The sequence below is a fragment of the Labrus bergylta genome, chromosome 2 (assembly GCF_963930695.1).
Source record: "Labrus bergylta chromosome 2, fLabBer1.1, whole genome shotgun sequence".
In the NCBI taxonomy this organism is placed as follows: domain Eukaryota; kingdom Metazoa; phylum Chordata; class Actinopteri; order Labriformes; family Labridae; genus Labrus; species Labrus bergylta.
In genome coordinates, this window is record NC_089196.1 from 32,766,680 (window position 1) to 32,781,364 (window position 14,685).

General features: G+C 43.0%; 1 protein-coding gene across 1 annotated transcript in view; it reads right to left on the minus strand.

The window, feature by feature from the left end:
• LOC136181101 (NLR family CARD domain-containing protein 3-like) overlaps positions 1–14,685 on the minus strand; it is a 785,212-nt gene that overhangs the window by 415,615 nt on the left and 354,912 nt on the right. The window lies entirely within an intron of this gene.

The window sequence follows — 14,685 nt, forward strand, 5'->3', positions numbered from 1 at the left end:
TCCACTTTTGGGCTACGATCGGGCCCGGCGGCCGAGCCATTTTTAATCTACTTCAACGCCCTCAACACCTCTGCAGGTGAGAAGGAGCACTAAAGCGATATATTGTCGGCTGCAGGGAGGGCCGCGAATTGACCCAAGCCACAGAAGTGACTATCTCAGCCCCAATCCTTTTTGTATGCGCTCACAATGGCATCCATATCGATGCTACAAGCGACCTCCTCCACACCGTCTAGTATCCACCTAGCCACTGCGGACCTATCCGCATGCAGCCGTTCTTGAGTGGTCTTATAGAGAGAACAAGCCCTGCACTTCTTTCCGCCCTTCCTTGGTCTCCGCTTGGATCTCAGCGTTCGACGACAGCCATGTTGGGGGTCCTGAAGTACCGCCGCCGGAGCAACCGTTGGATGGCCCTCAAATAACTGTTGATGGTACAGATATCAGTTGAAAAGAAGCCCCGCCTGGTGGTAGCAGACTGACCTGTCTGCGCCTGTCCCGGAGCCAACACGGAAACCTCTGGAACTGCAGGTGTAGGAACTTCGAGGGCTCGAAGCTTGGCGTCTAAAGTGTTGGGGGGAGGAGGTCACCGGGGCAGCTAACACAGAAGACTTTTTAAGCGTCCTCCACCTGGCTTTGATCTGGGGGCGACTCCGGCCTACTAGGTGAGAGACAGCTTCATCCAGGGCTGCTGCTGTCTATCCTGTCACTGTTAGCAAATGGGATAGATATTTGTCCTCAGCGTCACTCCACTTCAGCTTAGAAACCCGATTACTGATCGTTGCTGTCTGGGAATCTCAGTGACACGCCACCGTGTGTTGGGACCGTCTATGATTAGAGAGCCCTGCCTTAGTGGAGAACGCCCGAGAGCAGTCATCGCACCCAAAACTGCCCTGCAAAAAAGTCCTGGGTTTTCCTTGGCCACAGCACGGGACATGGCTCGTGGCCCTGGAGAGGGTGTCATGGCACACTTGCAACAGGAGAAGCAGACTTTGCTGGCTCTGTGGACCTGTCTGAAGTGGCTGAGCCCAAATCAGCCTTGCATAACAAACATTCCCTGGTCGCCCAGGGAACCACTAAGCAAGCAGAAAAGGAGGAAGGGCTTTAGAACGAGTCCAAGTCTTCGTCCAAGCCGCCCGCCCTAATCAAAAGCCTTTTGGAAATCCACGAAACATACGAAAGTAGATTTATTTTCTGCCATTCTTGTCCTGACAATTGTTGAAATTGTGTGAATATGATCAATGCAGGCTCGATTCCTTCTGAACCCATTCTGTTCATCAACTAAATATTCCTTTGTTTCCAGATACTGGGTCAGCCTAGCATTTAAAATACTACTATACAATTTATACACTGTGCTAAGAAGGCTGATTCCTCTGTAATTGAGTAGTATCCTAGGGTCATCCTTAGATGACTTTGGCATAGGTTTGATAATAGATTTATACCACGTGTTTAAAACAAAACCTAAACAGACAGAAAAGCATGTTTAAAAGAGGAGGTGATTTTAATACTTCATTTGGGATCTCTTCCACACCTACTGCTTTTTTCAGCTTAGACTTATTTATAGCAGTTTTCACTTCTTCCAAGGTAATATCATAATTCAAAAATAAATTTGGTGAATAGTTTTCTCCTCCCATATTTCTCTCTAAATCGTCCTTTAGTTTACATGCATCTTCAAGAAAAGCATCTTCAAAAATTGGTGGAATATTACTTCCTGAAAATAAATCAGCAAAATCTGTCTTGAAAAATCTGGGCTTGAAACTCTGATTGTGGGTGACTTTGTTGTTAAAGATTTACAAAGGATGTTCGGTAAAAACAAAGAAGTACTGTGTTTTCCCAGAGATATGGTCTCTGATTTAGCAGAAAGGATCCTGCATATTGTGGCTGAACACCCGACTGTGAAGAATGTCATACTACACATTGGGTCAAATGACGTCACAAAACAACAATCTGAAGTCTTGAAACAGGACTTCACTGGTCTGCTGAGGATGGTCAGCCCCTTGGATGTGGATGTGTTTATCAGTGGCCCCATACCACCAGTCAGAAGAGCAGAGGAGAGATTCAGCAGGTTGTTGGCACTGAATAACTGGCTTACAACTGCATGTAATGCCCATTCAGTGAATTTTATTAACAATTTTAACATTTTCTGGGAACGCAGACATCTTTTTAAGGCAGATGGATTTTGCCTGAACATGTCAGGGGTGAAACTGTTCACCTCTAACCTATTTTACTTCCTGCCTCAACCATCAGTTCTCTCTTGTCGCCAAGGACATGAGACAAAAGAAAACAGCTTCAAGAAAGACAAAACACAGCGTGATGGAAACCTTCGTCAAGAATCACGTCTGCCAGTATCTGAGGAGAGACCTAAAGAGGAGAGACATCGGAACCAAGAGGAGGGGTCTCCATCCACCTTCGACCCCCTCACCAACACCAACACCTTTGAATTCTCACCGCCCTTGACCCCTCAAACCCCATTCAGATCATCATCTTCCTCCGTAATCACCCTATCTCCCTCCTCCCCCCACCTGGAGTTCACTGACCAGATGAAGGAGCTGGTCAATGCTGGATTAAAAAGTAACCCCCACCCTTCTCCCTTTTTCTCTCCCATAAACACCCGACGGCGCCCACCATCGCCCATTCCGACACGGCTCCCCCCCCCCCCCCCTTGATAAGGATGAAATGCAGAACATTCAGAGGTCAAACTGATGTGTTTTGTGTCCAGGCTGCAAGGATATCAGCAGTCATGACTCTCTCCAGGATAAGCCGGGGCCCTGCACGTCAGTAGGTTCCAAAATCTCTGTGATGATAGGTAATAGAAGAATAAAGGGGACTCTGCCAAGAAACAAAAGGCAGTTATGTGATTTTGCAAACTTGTCAAACTTAGCATACATTCCTTTTGAGCCACAACCTGTCCCAAAAACGTTAGCAGCCGAAGCTTCTAGGACCCTGAAGCTGGCTTTACTAAACATTAGATCACTGGCAGGGAAATCATTTTTAATCAATGATTGTATTATTGAGCACAAGCTTGATTTTATGTTTTTAACTGAAACTTGGTTAGACAAAAATAACAGTGCAGCTGTTCTTATCGAGTCAACCCCTCCCAACTTCAGTTTTGTAAGCGAGGCTAGAGTGCATAAGACAGGAGGAGGAGTTGCAGTTTTGTTGAATGACTCCTCCCAATGTAAGTGTGGCAAGGGTTGGTGAATGGTAATATCTTATGTCAAATAATAACCGACAACGCCACCTGGGGGCTTGCACCTCAGGAAATACAGAACTTAAAACTCCAAATGTAAATAATTAAGACACACAGATTCGAACACTGATGAGGCAGAGACGTGGTTTCAAAAGAATTTAAGGGATTTATTTGAATAAATCCGAGGAAATATGCAAACTATGGTGGACTGAAGCTGTGAATTTCAACATCTTGCACTGCAGCTGCCATGATAAAGACTGCTTGTTACAACCAGGTTACAACCAACCTCCTCTGCTCTTCAGGTGCTGAGGCTCACGTGAGTGATGTAGGAAGTCAAACAAGAGAAGCATGAATAGATGGCGCCCTCTGCTGTTTAAAAAGAAGTACTGGGATTATGTAAGATGTGATGTGTGTAGACTGACAGTGAGGTGATGATGATGATGATGAAGATGTTGAAGGTGAATCAGCAGCTTCATCTCTTTGTTTTCTCCACAGCTGAAGATCTTTGACTGGATGTGACTTCAGCAGCTGAACTCCATCAGTGTTGTTGTAGTGACAGAGTGCAGCTCTCCCAGCAGGGGGCGCTCTGCCATGGATCAGTGTGAGGACACAGAGGAGGGAGTCCCTCCCTCTAAAGAGTTAGCTTCCAGTACCGTGGCTTGTAAGGATTGCCGTCCATGGAGCACAAAATGTTTCACCAATGGGAGGTGAACTTCCTTCCTCCTTGTGATGTTGTACCTGTGTTGGGTGAATATGGTTAAAATAGTGTTAACAGTCTCACCCACGTATTGTAATCCGCATCGTTTACAACTGATCAGGTATACACAGTTTTTGGAGTGTGGGCTTCCCATATATTCCATTTTAAGAAACATTCTTACTGTATCTGCTGCGCAACCAAGTTTGGTGCTTAAAAAATTCCACGTGACCTCTGGATTTAGGGGTCAACATGGGTTGGACTCTTGCTTTGACCAGGTAATCTTTCAGGTTCCTGTTTTTTCTGAACGCTGCAATGATTCTGTGGTCTCGTAAAATCTCGGTTTCTGCGATGATGTTTTGAAAATTATTTTGAATAACTCTGACTAATTGAATCGCTGCTGGAGAGTAATAAAGGGCAAAATAGAGGAAAGCAATTGGGGTTTTGTTTCCTGAAATGTCTTGAAGGACCTTCTAAGAAAGCAGCGGGAATACCCTCTGGTGTCCAGTGCTGAGAACAGCGTTTTAGTGGCCTGTTTAAAGTCCTCTTTGTCGCCACATATTCTGTGAAATCTCAGCAGTTGAGACTTTACCAGCCCAGCATAGGTGTGTTTAGGATGGTGGCTAGTTTTGTGGAGTAGAGCATGACTATCTGTCTCCATGAAACATACTTTAATGTCCAATTTGTTTGTTTTCTGGAAATTTTACCTTTGTATGTGGTAGTGTCAAGAAAGTCTACCGAGGTGTAGCTGGTCGCAGACTTCAATGAAATGGACGCATTGTGATTGTTCAGAGTGGTTAAAAAGTTATCAAAATCCTCCTTAGTGTGAGACCAGACCCCCCCCCCCCCCCCCCCCACCATATGTCATCCAAATACCTACAATAATATAGAGGTTTTTTGTGACACGAGGCCAGCAGCGCCCCAAATGAGTGCTGCCTATGCCACGGGTCGGCCCTGGCCAGCATTACAGACTGACTGAAATCCGGGGGTGATGGGATGTGATATTTAGGCTAAAGTGTGTTGACCAAAACCCATCATTCTCAGCCATGAAAACACCAATGCACCTCGTAATCTCTCTTGATGTAACACATCCATATTAGGCAATTCTCTTACACAACACCTTAAAGTAAACATTCAACTTGAGGGGACTCCTAAATCTCCTTCAGATACAAATCCTCTCCAGATGTATATGTTATAAAACTTAAAGGAGCAGTATATTATCTCTGTCCTAGATACTTCAGACACTTCACACTCCTCTACACCCACAGCAGAGATCAGCACAGACCAGAGACCTTATTATGCAGCTCTATAAGTAGAATTACTGCAGTGAAATCACAGTGTGTGATTCTAGTAGATACATTTATAAAGACAAACTCTGTCTGCTGTAGTTATTCTCTATGATCAGCTCTTACTGAATGTCTCCTTCCAGTCAGATAGCTGTGTCAGATTGATCTAACCAATGGGGATTCTTCAGTCTGTTGGGCCTGTTAGAGCCCAAAATGTAACAACTACCTGAAATGTAAGAACTGGTCAATAATGTAACAAGATGCTGAGCCCAAAACGTAGAAACTTTTTGCATTTTGTGGTCAGGTATTACATTATGGGGCAGGCAAAATATTTTTCTCCTAATAATGTTATAATTTTCTTACATCATAGAGCGAGTTAATAATTTATTGATTAATCATTAAATGTAGAGTTCAGTATGCAATAAAAACAATCGTCAATAGTTTTTACCATAATTCAAGCTGTGTTCATAAAGTGTTCATACACATATGTGCATGCGTGTGTGTGTGTGTGTGTGTGTGTGTGTGTGTGTGTGTGTGTGTGTGTGTGTGTGTGTGTGTGTGTGAACTGAAACAACTCAACATTTTGTGAAATACTATAACAAAATATCACAGTACTTCATTATCACGTTACAATTTTAATGAAAACAGTTCAACAACAACAGTTGAAAGAAACTGGATTAAACCAATAGCCTACTATAACAAAATATAAGTGATACATCAATATCACATTACAGTTTAAATTAAAACAATTCTGAACAATTCAACAACAATCAAAAATAATTGGATTAAACTGAAACGTTAGTGCACACTTTAAAAGATAACTGAAAATTCTGATTTAAACAAACTATCTAAACTATTTCTAGCAATTTAGGTTACATTCTTCAATAGTCTAACAATATAAAAAAAACATTTTTCCAGAAGAATTAACAAAAACAAAATTTATGCAAAAAGTGTACACCAAGAAAAGAAAGAATATGAAGTATGTGTATATATCGGGGAGGGGCTGCTCAATTTTTGCAGAATATATTTTTGACCTTATAGTTACCATTGGATATGTGCCTGAACACAAGCCAGGCTTTCATCCACTGTGGGTTTTGACCGAATAACTCTTTGAGATGTAGAGCTAGACCACTTGATTTACCACATGATTTGTAGAGCTTCATGATGCTGATACAGCAAACTCATCATTCACAAATACGGAATCTTTTGCCATGAAAACACCAATGCACCTCGTAATCTCTCTTGCTCTTGCAATCGTTTGGGCAAGAGGGGCTGCAAACCGGCTTGTCAGTGTGGGTTTGCCTGTTAATGTGTTTTTCACAAAGGGAGGTGATTGGAGCTTCTCATTGTGGTGTGGATTAAATGCTGCATCATGTTTGTTGGGCTATTTGTGTAGTTCCCTGTCTTCTTGTAATATTTGCACACAGTTTTTGTCTTTTCTGTTATCTTCTCACCTCCTTCATTTTGTCTCTTGAGGAAGCCAAAATGTTTCCACACCTCCGATTTATAAGACGGTGGTGTGGTCGCACCGCAGCTGCCATGATAAAGACTGCTTGTTACAACCAGGTTACAACAAACCTCCTCTGCTCTTCAGGTGCTGAGGCTCACCTGAGTGAAGTAGGAATTCAAACAAGAGAAGCATGAATAGATGGCGCCCTCTACTGTTTAAAAAAAAGTAATGCGATTCAGTTTTTCAGAGTATCAAAATGAACCTTGACACCTTTGAATCAATTTTTAACTGCCTCACGATTAATCTTTATATCTCTAGTATGCAGGTGTTGGAAACAGGAAGTTAGTTATTGTAGTTTGTCAGCAGGGGGAGCTTCAGCAGTGACACACAGGTACTGTACATCACCTGTAGTAGTCCCTTTTTTAGTGCAGTCATACCTGCGTCAGGTGTGAACATGGACAGATTTCGATTGGCTGTGACTGACACTTGAAATCTGCTTTGATAGTTACTCTGTAGATTCAGATTAACCAGGTCCATTTTGATTTTCATTCATTTCAAAGAGCGTCCCATTGATTGACTATCGATGTAAATGATCATTCACTGTAAAACTGTCGACAGTTTTTAGACAATTAAATAAAACATGTTAAACACAGAAGTTTATCGATCACTGAAGATCATTTAAAAAGGACGATGGTCAATAATAACTCAAGTTTTTGTCTTTTTTTAATGACAGTCTGAAAGTTCTTCTCTTGATTGACAGCTGAGGTTTCAACATGAAGACGATCTCTGCTGCTTCTGATCACACACACACTTTTATTTCTTCTCATGAATCTTAAAATAATGAACTCAAACTTCCTTCAGGGAGAAATGGAGGGTGTGCCCTTTGATCACCTGTTGGTATGTTGATGAACCAACTGTAGTATTTCCTGGTCTCAGTAGGACTCTGACTCTGTCTCGTTCTGACGCAGATCTGTTCACTGTGGTAAGAGAAGGTAAGAGACACTTTTCACTGTTTTTTAAGACTCTCTGTTTGATTGAAGTGTCAAAAGAGCTGTAAGTTATCAGTTAGCCACCAGGTTCATTAGCTGCTCTGACTATAGTAGAAGTGCAGGGAACACAATGACTCTCAGTTAGCATGCAGGCTATGCTAACATGCTAACAGTACAGTTTAACACAGCAGAGGGAGGGCGTGGAGTCTGTCCTCATCAGTTAGGACTAAAAATAATCACTCCATCAGCTCAACTGGTTCCACAACTTCTCTGAAACTGGACGGTTGCCAAGCAACACAAACACTCCTCTGCAAGTCATGTCAAGTCAAGTCATACTTATTATAGAGCACATTTAAAAACAGCTACAGCTGACCAAAGTGCTGTACAATACATGAAAAAAGAAAAAACAACTTGAGATCACAATGTCCACAAGAGAGAAATATATATATATGTATACATATATACATATATAAATAAAGAATATATAAAGAAAGCAACAAAGGAACCTGAAAGAAACGGTCTATTCAGGACCAGGGGACTCAAATGCTAAAATATAAAAGTATGTCTTGAGACAGGACTTAAAAGAGTCAACAGAGGGTGCAGACCTGATGGAATGAAGGAGGCCGTTCCACAGTTTAGGGGCTTTTACTGAAAAGGCCCGATCTCCCTTTAGCTTGAGCCGTGAGCGGGGAACAGCCAGGAGGCCCATGTCTGATGATCTCAGGCGCCTAGATTAGGTGTACGGCCTGAAGAGGTTGGTAATATAAAAGGGGGCCAAGCCATTCAGGGCTTTAAAAACAAATAACACAATCTTAAAATCGATTCTGAATCGTATTGGGAGCCAATGAAGGGAGGCTAGGACAGGCCTGATATGCTCCCTCTTCTTGGTTCCAGTCAGCAGCCTTGCTGCAGCATTTTGGACCAGCAATTGCAGTAGTCAAGCCGGGATGAAATGAGCGCATGGGTTACTGTCTTTAAGTCACTGAATGAGAGGATAGGTTTTAGCTTGGAAATTGTACGGAGCTGAAAGAAACTGGATTTGACAACTGTATTTACCTACCGATCAAATGTAAAGCCTGAGTCAAAGAAAAAGCCAAGGTTCCTGTCGTGGGGCCTAATGTGGCTGTATAAGTGACTTAAGCTGTTGGCGACCTGTTTGATGATGTCGGTTTAACTGGGCAGAGCAGTTGAAGGGCGGGGAGGCTGAGATGTGCCTGGTAGGGGCTGAGATATTTTTTCTAATGCCAGCAACTTTTTCAGTGAAGAACTTTAGGAAGTCTTCAGCTCTACTAAGGGGAGTGTCTAGAGAGGCTCCAGGAGGGGGGCAGGTGAGAGAGTTTATAATATTGAATAGGACTTTAGGATTATGGTGATCTTTTGAGATGATATCTGAGAAATGTTTTGCTCTCGCTGCCTTGACTGCAATTTGGTATCTGATCAGCCGCTCTTTAAGGATGTCATGTGAGATTTGAAGCTTATCCTGCTTCCACTTGCGTTCAGCTTGTCTGCAGCTCCTCCTTAGGGCTTGAGTGGATTCAGTAATCCAAGACTGTGATTTAGGCTTTGGTTTTTTTATCTTAAGAGGAGCAATATGGTTGAGAATTGAGGAGCAGGTAGCATTAAATAATTGAATGTGATCCTCAGTGCAGAGTTCAGTAGGAATATTTTCAACAGACAGAGTATCTTGAGCAGCTGAGAATAAACTGGCAGTGGAAGAGTTAATGTAATGAGAGTAACGCATGGGGAGGAGACCATTTGATGACAGGTCAGAGAGAGACACATTAAAAATATTGGCACTGTGATCTGAAAGACAAGGGTCCATTATTTCCAAATTGTTAACAGGAAGACCACAAGACAGACCAAGTCCAAAGTGTGGCCATGTTTATGAGTGGGACCTGAGACATGCTGTGCAAAATTAAATGATTCAATCAGGTTTAAAAATTCACCGACAAGTGGTTTTGATGGACAACATACATGGATATTAAAATCACCCAGTATTAAAATTCTTTCAAATGATGGCACAATTTGCGATAAGAGGTCTGCAAACTCAGTGATAAAATGTTTATCTGATTTTGGAGGACGATATAATATGATGATAAGAAGAGGGTTTGCTGTACCCACTTTGTTTTTAAAAACTGCTGCCTGACCCCCGCCCCGTCCGGAGGGTCGTGGCGTATTAAAGAAGGAACATTCATTTGGAGAAAGCTCAATAAGTGGACTTACATCATTGGAGTTCAGCCAAGTTTCAGTCACCAGAAGGAAATCTAGGCCCTGGGATGTGAAAAAGTCGTGAAGAATAAAAGTCTTATTTAGCACTGATCTGGCATTTATCAGAGCCAGTTTAATCGGGGCTGCATTACTGACGTGCGCTAGTGGCGTCCATGGCAGAGAGCGGAGGTTACTAGAGTTTACACCGCTGCAACGTTCAGTGGCAGATCGGGATTTTGAGCCTCGGTGATATCGGAAAGACATTTTTACTGGAATATTGAAAGTGCTAGAAGCCTCAAAAGGTCCAAGTCCTGCAGTTGAATGAATTTTTGACGTGGAGCTCTGCAGAAGGGGACAGCTGATCTGTGCTGCACCCACAGCAGAGATCAGCACAGACCAGAGACCTTATTATGCAGCTCTATAAGTAGAATTACTGCAGTGAAATCACAGTGTGTGATTCTAGTAGATAGATTTATAAAGACAAACTCTGTCTGCTGTAGTTATTCTCTATGATCAGCTCTTATTGAATGTCTCCTTCCAGTCAGACAGCTGTGTCAGATTGATCTAACCAATGGGGATTCTTCAGTCTGTTGGGCCCCTTCACAGGGGGGTCCTCCAACCATTCATCACCAATATGTGATCAATAATCTGACACCTACAAAAAAGTGCTCTGTATAAACATTTATCTTCAAAGTTCACAGAAGTATTATTTCCAACATAAAGAACATCTCTCCCCGATAGTTAAGACTAGACTCGCAGCATTCGGTCATTTACTGTTACATTTCATCTTCACTATCTGCTCCACCACTGCTCCTCTGTTTTCACTCTCAGACGGACAATTCATTTCATAGGAATAAATCATGTGACTCTTAGCAAAGCGATGAGAGTGAGTGATGTCAGATGGGGCCCCCTTAGGAGCCGATCACACAGAGACGCAACTCGCCTCAAAAAAACTCCTGAACACAGCTGAAGAAAGAACAGCTGGGAGCGCCTGTGGAGCAGGGCTGTGTGTGCATACGGGCGACCAAATGAAATATGTTTGCTCCAAGAGGAGGAGGGGAAAATGTCATAAAAAGCGGAGGTCAAACCTACTTGATTTGATTGGCTACTTTAAGTGACAATGACGATCGCTGCGACTCTGCTTCTTGATCAAAAAAGTTGAAAATGTTTAAACTTTTATGCGTACCCAAAAACTGCTAGAAAAATGTGTCTTGCAGCAGCAAAGAAGAGCGCCCAGCAATCACGCTGGACCATAAGATAACAATGGTTTTGCTGGTGCTGCTTTCCCTTTTTGAAGGTGAACCAGGTAGATGTGATGTTTGTAGACTGACAGTGAGGTGATGATGATGATGATGATGATGAAGGTAAATCAGCAGCTTCATCTCTTTGTTTTCTCCACAGCTGAAGATCTTTGACTGGATGTGACTTCAGCAGCTGAACTCCATCAGTGTTGTTGTAGTGACAGAGTGCAGCTCTCCCAGCAGGGGGCGCTCTGCTATGGATCAGTGTGAGGACACAGAGGAGGGAGTCCCTCCCTCTAAAACCTCTCTGTGTGAGGAACATGAAGCTCTGAGGTGAGGATCTCTAACTGTCCATGACTCTTCTTCATGTCACAGCTCAACACTCACATCACTCCACCTTCATCATCATCATCATCATCATCATCATCATCATCATCATCATCATCATCATCATCATCATCACTGTCTCATCTGCTGCTCACAGTAACTAATAATGTTGTTTTTTTGTATCAGGATGCAGGAACAGAGACCAGACTCTCCTGGACCCAGCTGTGTGTCCATGAAGAGTGATCGGTCTATGGGTCACTTTATTAACTTTAAAGATGGACGTCCTGCTGATGGAAGGTGAGATCTGAAATTGACAAAGAGCTCTGTTCTGCTTTTCTGTAGGCTCACTCTTTCATCCTCAGCCATTTACATCACTCTCAGTCTTCAGTCCATGTTCACCTCTCCCAGGACTCGTACTTTTCTCCTGTTTCTCCTACTTCTCCACCAGAGGTCCTCAGAATTCACCTCCTTCTCTTCTAGGTTTCAATAGCCCAGACCTTCCCTTCTACTCTACTCACCTGTCTTCACTTTCCTCATCAGCTTCATTTAGTTTTCTCACTACTTCATGATCATTGTGTGCTTTGGTTCTATCTTGTGTTTTTTCTTTGGAAGTGTTTGTATTTGAACCCTGACCTGCCTGAAGGCTGTAAAATGTGGAAAAGAATCATTTTATTGCAGCTGTGAGTCCATTTTTTTCTGCATTTGGGTCCTTCCCTGCGCCCTATTTCCCCGACCATGGCAGAACTTAACTTGCCTGACACAGAACCAGCCGACAGTGTGATGGACTTTATGACTTCAAAGCAAAAACAGCCCTACTAGAAAGAAGCTAAATATTCTGAGACAAAGTCAAAATAATAGGCCAAACCTTAAAAAGAGACAAATCTGAGGAAAGATTTATTTTTGGGCTTTTTGTTCCGTTATTTAGAGACGGGACAGTAGATAGAGTCAGAAATCAAGGAGAGAGAGAATGGGGAATGGCATGCAGGAAAGGAGCCACAGGTCGGATTTAAACCCGAGCCACCCGCTTGGAGGGCTACAGTCTCCCTACATGGGACACGCACACTAACCACTAAGCCACCAGCACCCCATTAAAGCATTTTTAATGAATTAATATATTTGTTTTTCCCTCAGGTAGAATGAAAGTCCTCTCCTTCCTCACTCCCAATGATGACCAAAACAAACAGACATACTGTCCACAATATCAGATTTCATTCATTGAGAGTCTGCTTCTGCACGTCCATTTTAAAGCATGCACCATCAAGGATGGGAGCCACGGTTTAAAAACTGTGATTAGAGGATTATGGTCCACGAGGTGGATGTTGGATGTCCTGACTTTGTCCACAGCCCAGATCCTGAACCTGATGAGGTTCTGCTGGTGAGATGTTGGGCATTGAAAGCTGCAGGTCACGTTCACTAACCTACCTGGTCCATACATCCTGCTGATCCAGCTGACCATTGTACTGATATCTGACTACACTTTCTCCTGGACTACATAGTTTAACACTTGATCCTTGTTTTAGTGAATGGTACCTGAGTCCAGCTGAGGCACGTTTAGTCCTTGATCTGGATCTGTTCCGTATCATGATAGTAGTTGCTGCCTGTGGTACCTACAGTCTCTAAATGTACGATGGGAGGTAGAGCCTTCAGTTATCAGGCTCCTCTTCTCTGGAATCATGCCTCGCTCCCTCGCTCCCTCCCTCTCTCTCTCTCTGTCTCTCTCTCTCTCTCTCTCTCCCCCTCATCTCCCTCCCTCTCCCTCCTCCCCCCCTCTCTCCCCCCCCCCCCCCCCCCCCCCCTCTCTCTCTCTCGTTGCTATCTGTAAATCTCAAAATCTCAGTAACAAACCACAGCATCTTTCTGAGCTGTGTTTATGTTTGAGTCGTCTTCTGTTAACTTTAAACTGGAACAATCTGATTAAAATGATCTTTGTTTGTTTGTTTGTATCAGGATGATGAGACAGAGACCAGACTCTCCTGGACCCAGCTGTGTGTCCATGAAGAGTGACCGATCTATAGATCGCCTTATTGAGTTTAAAGATAGACGTCCTGCTGATGGAAGGTCAGAATTAAAAATCAAGTTAATGTTATGTCTCTGTTGTTTAAAGACTCATATCTTGGCTCAGAGTTTCATTATATATATCCCGTTGTTTTCTTGTGTAATATGTTCTGTCACAGAGTTCAACAGGAGAGCTCCAACGTTCACAGAGATCAATCAGACCAGCAGAATCCAACAGACCTGGACTCCATCTTTATGGTGTGTTCAACACACTGTTAATTAATACACTACCATTACAATAATTTAATTCTAAGTTATTGTTCTGTTTAGACCAGCTGACCTTCAGACTGACAGATGAACCACATGTTGAGTTCTACCAGTTTATATTAAATATCCTGTGTCTCCTTCTGTTCCAGCTGCTGGAGGAGAACATCATCACCTTTGTGAAGAACGAGCTGAAGAGAGTCCACAGGGTTCTGAGTCCAGATTACCCAGAATGCTTAGAGAGTCAGAGTGAGGATAAAGAGGCATTTTTGAAGATCACTCTGAACTTCCTGAGGAGAATGAAGCAGGAGGAGCTGGCTGACTGTCTGCAGAGCAGTAAGAACATTTTAACAGATTTAGTATTTTAAAAAAAGGACAAAGAGGTTTAAAGTTCCAAACTCAGATAGTCATGTCATCTATATCAGGATCTGTTCATTGATTTCAGTTCTTTCTTTATTCAGGAACGTTTGGTGCAGTGTGCCAAAAACTCAAATCTAACCTGAAGGAGAAGTTCCAGTGTGTGTTTGAGGGGATTGCTAAAGCAGGAAACCCAACCCTTCTGAACCAGATCTACACAGAGCTCTACATCACAGAGGGAGGGACTGGAGAGGTCAATGATGAACACGAGGTCAGACAGATTGAAACAGCATCCAGGAAACCAGACAGACCAGAAACAACCATCAGACAAGAAGACATCTTTAAAGTCTCACCTGGAAGAGATTAACCAATCAGAACAGTGATGACAAAGGGAGTGGCTGGCATCGGGAAAACAGTCTTAACACAGAAGTTCACTCTGGACTGGGCTGAAGACAAAGACAACCAGGACATACACTTCACATTTCCATTCACTTTCAGAGAGCTGAATGTGCTGAAGAAGAAAAAGTTCAGCTTGGTGGAACTTGTTCATCACTTCTTTCCTGAAACCAAAGAAGCAGGAATCTGCAGGTTTGAAGAGTTCCAGGTTGTGTTCATCTTTGACGGTCTGGATGAGTGTCGACTTCCTCTGGACTTTAAAAACAACGAGACCCTGACTGATGTCACAGAGTC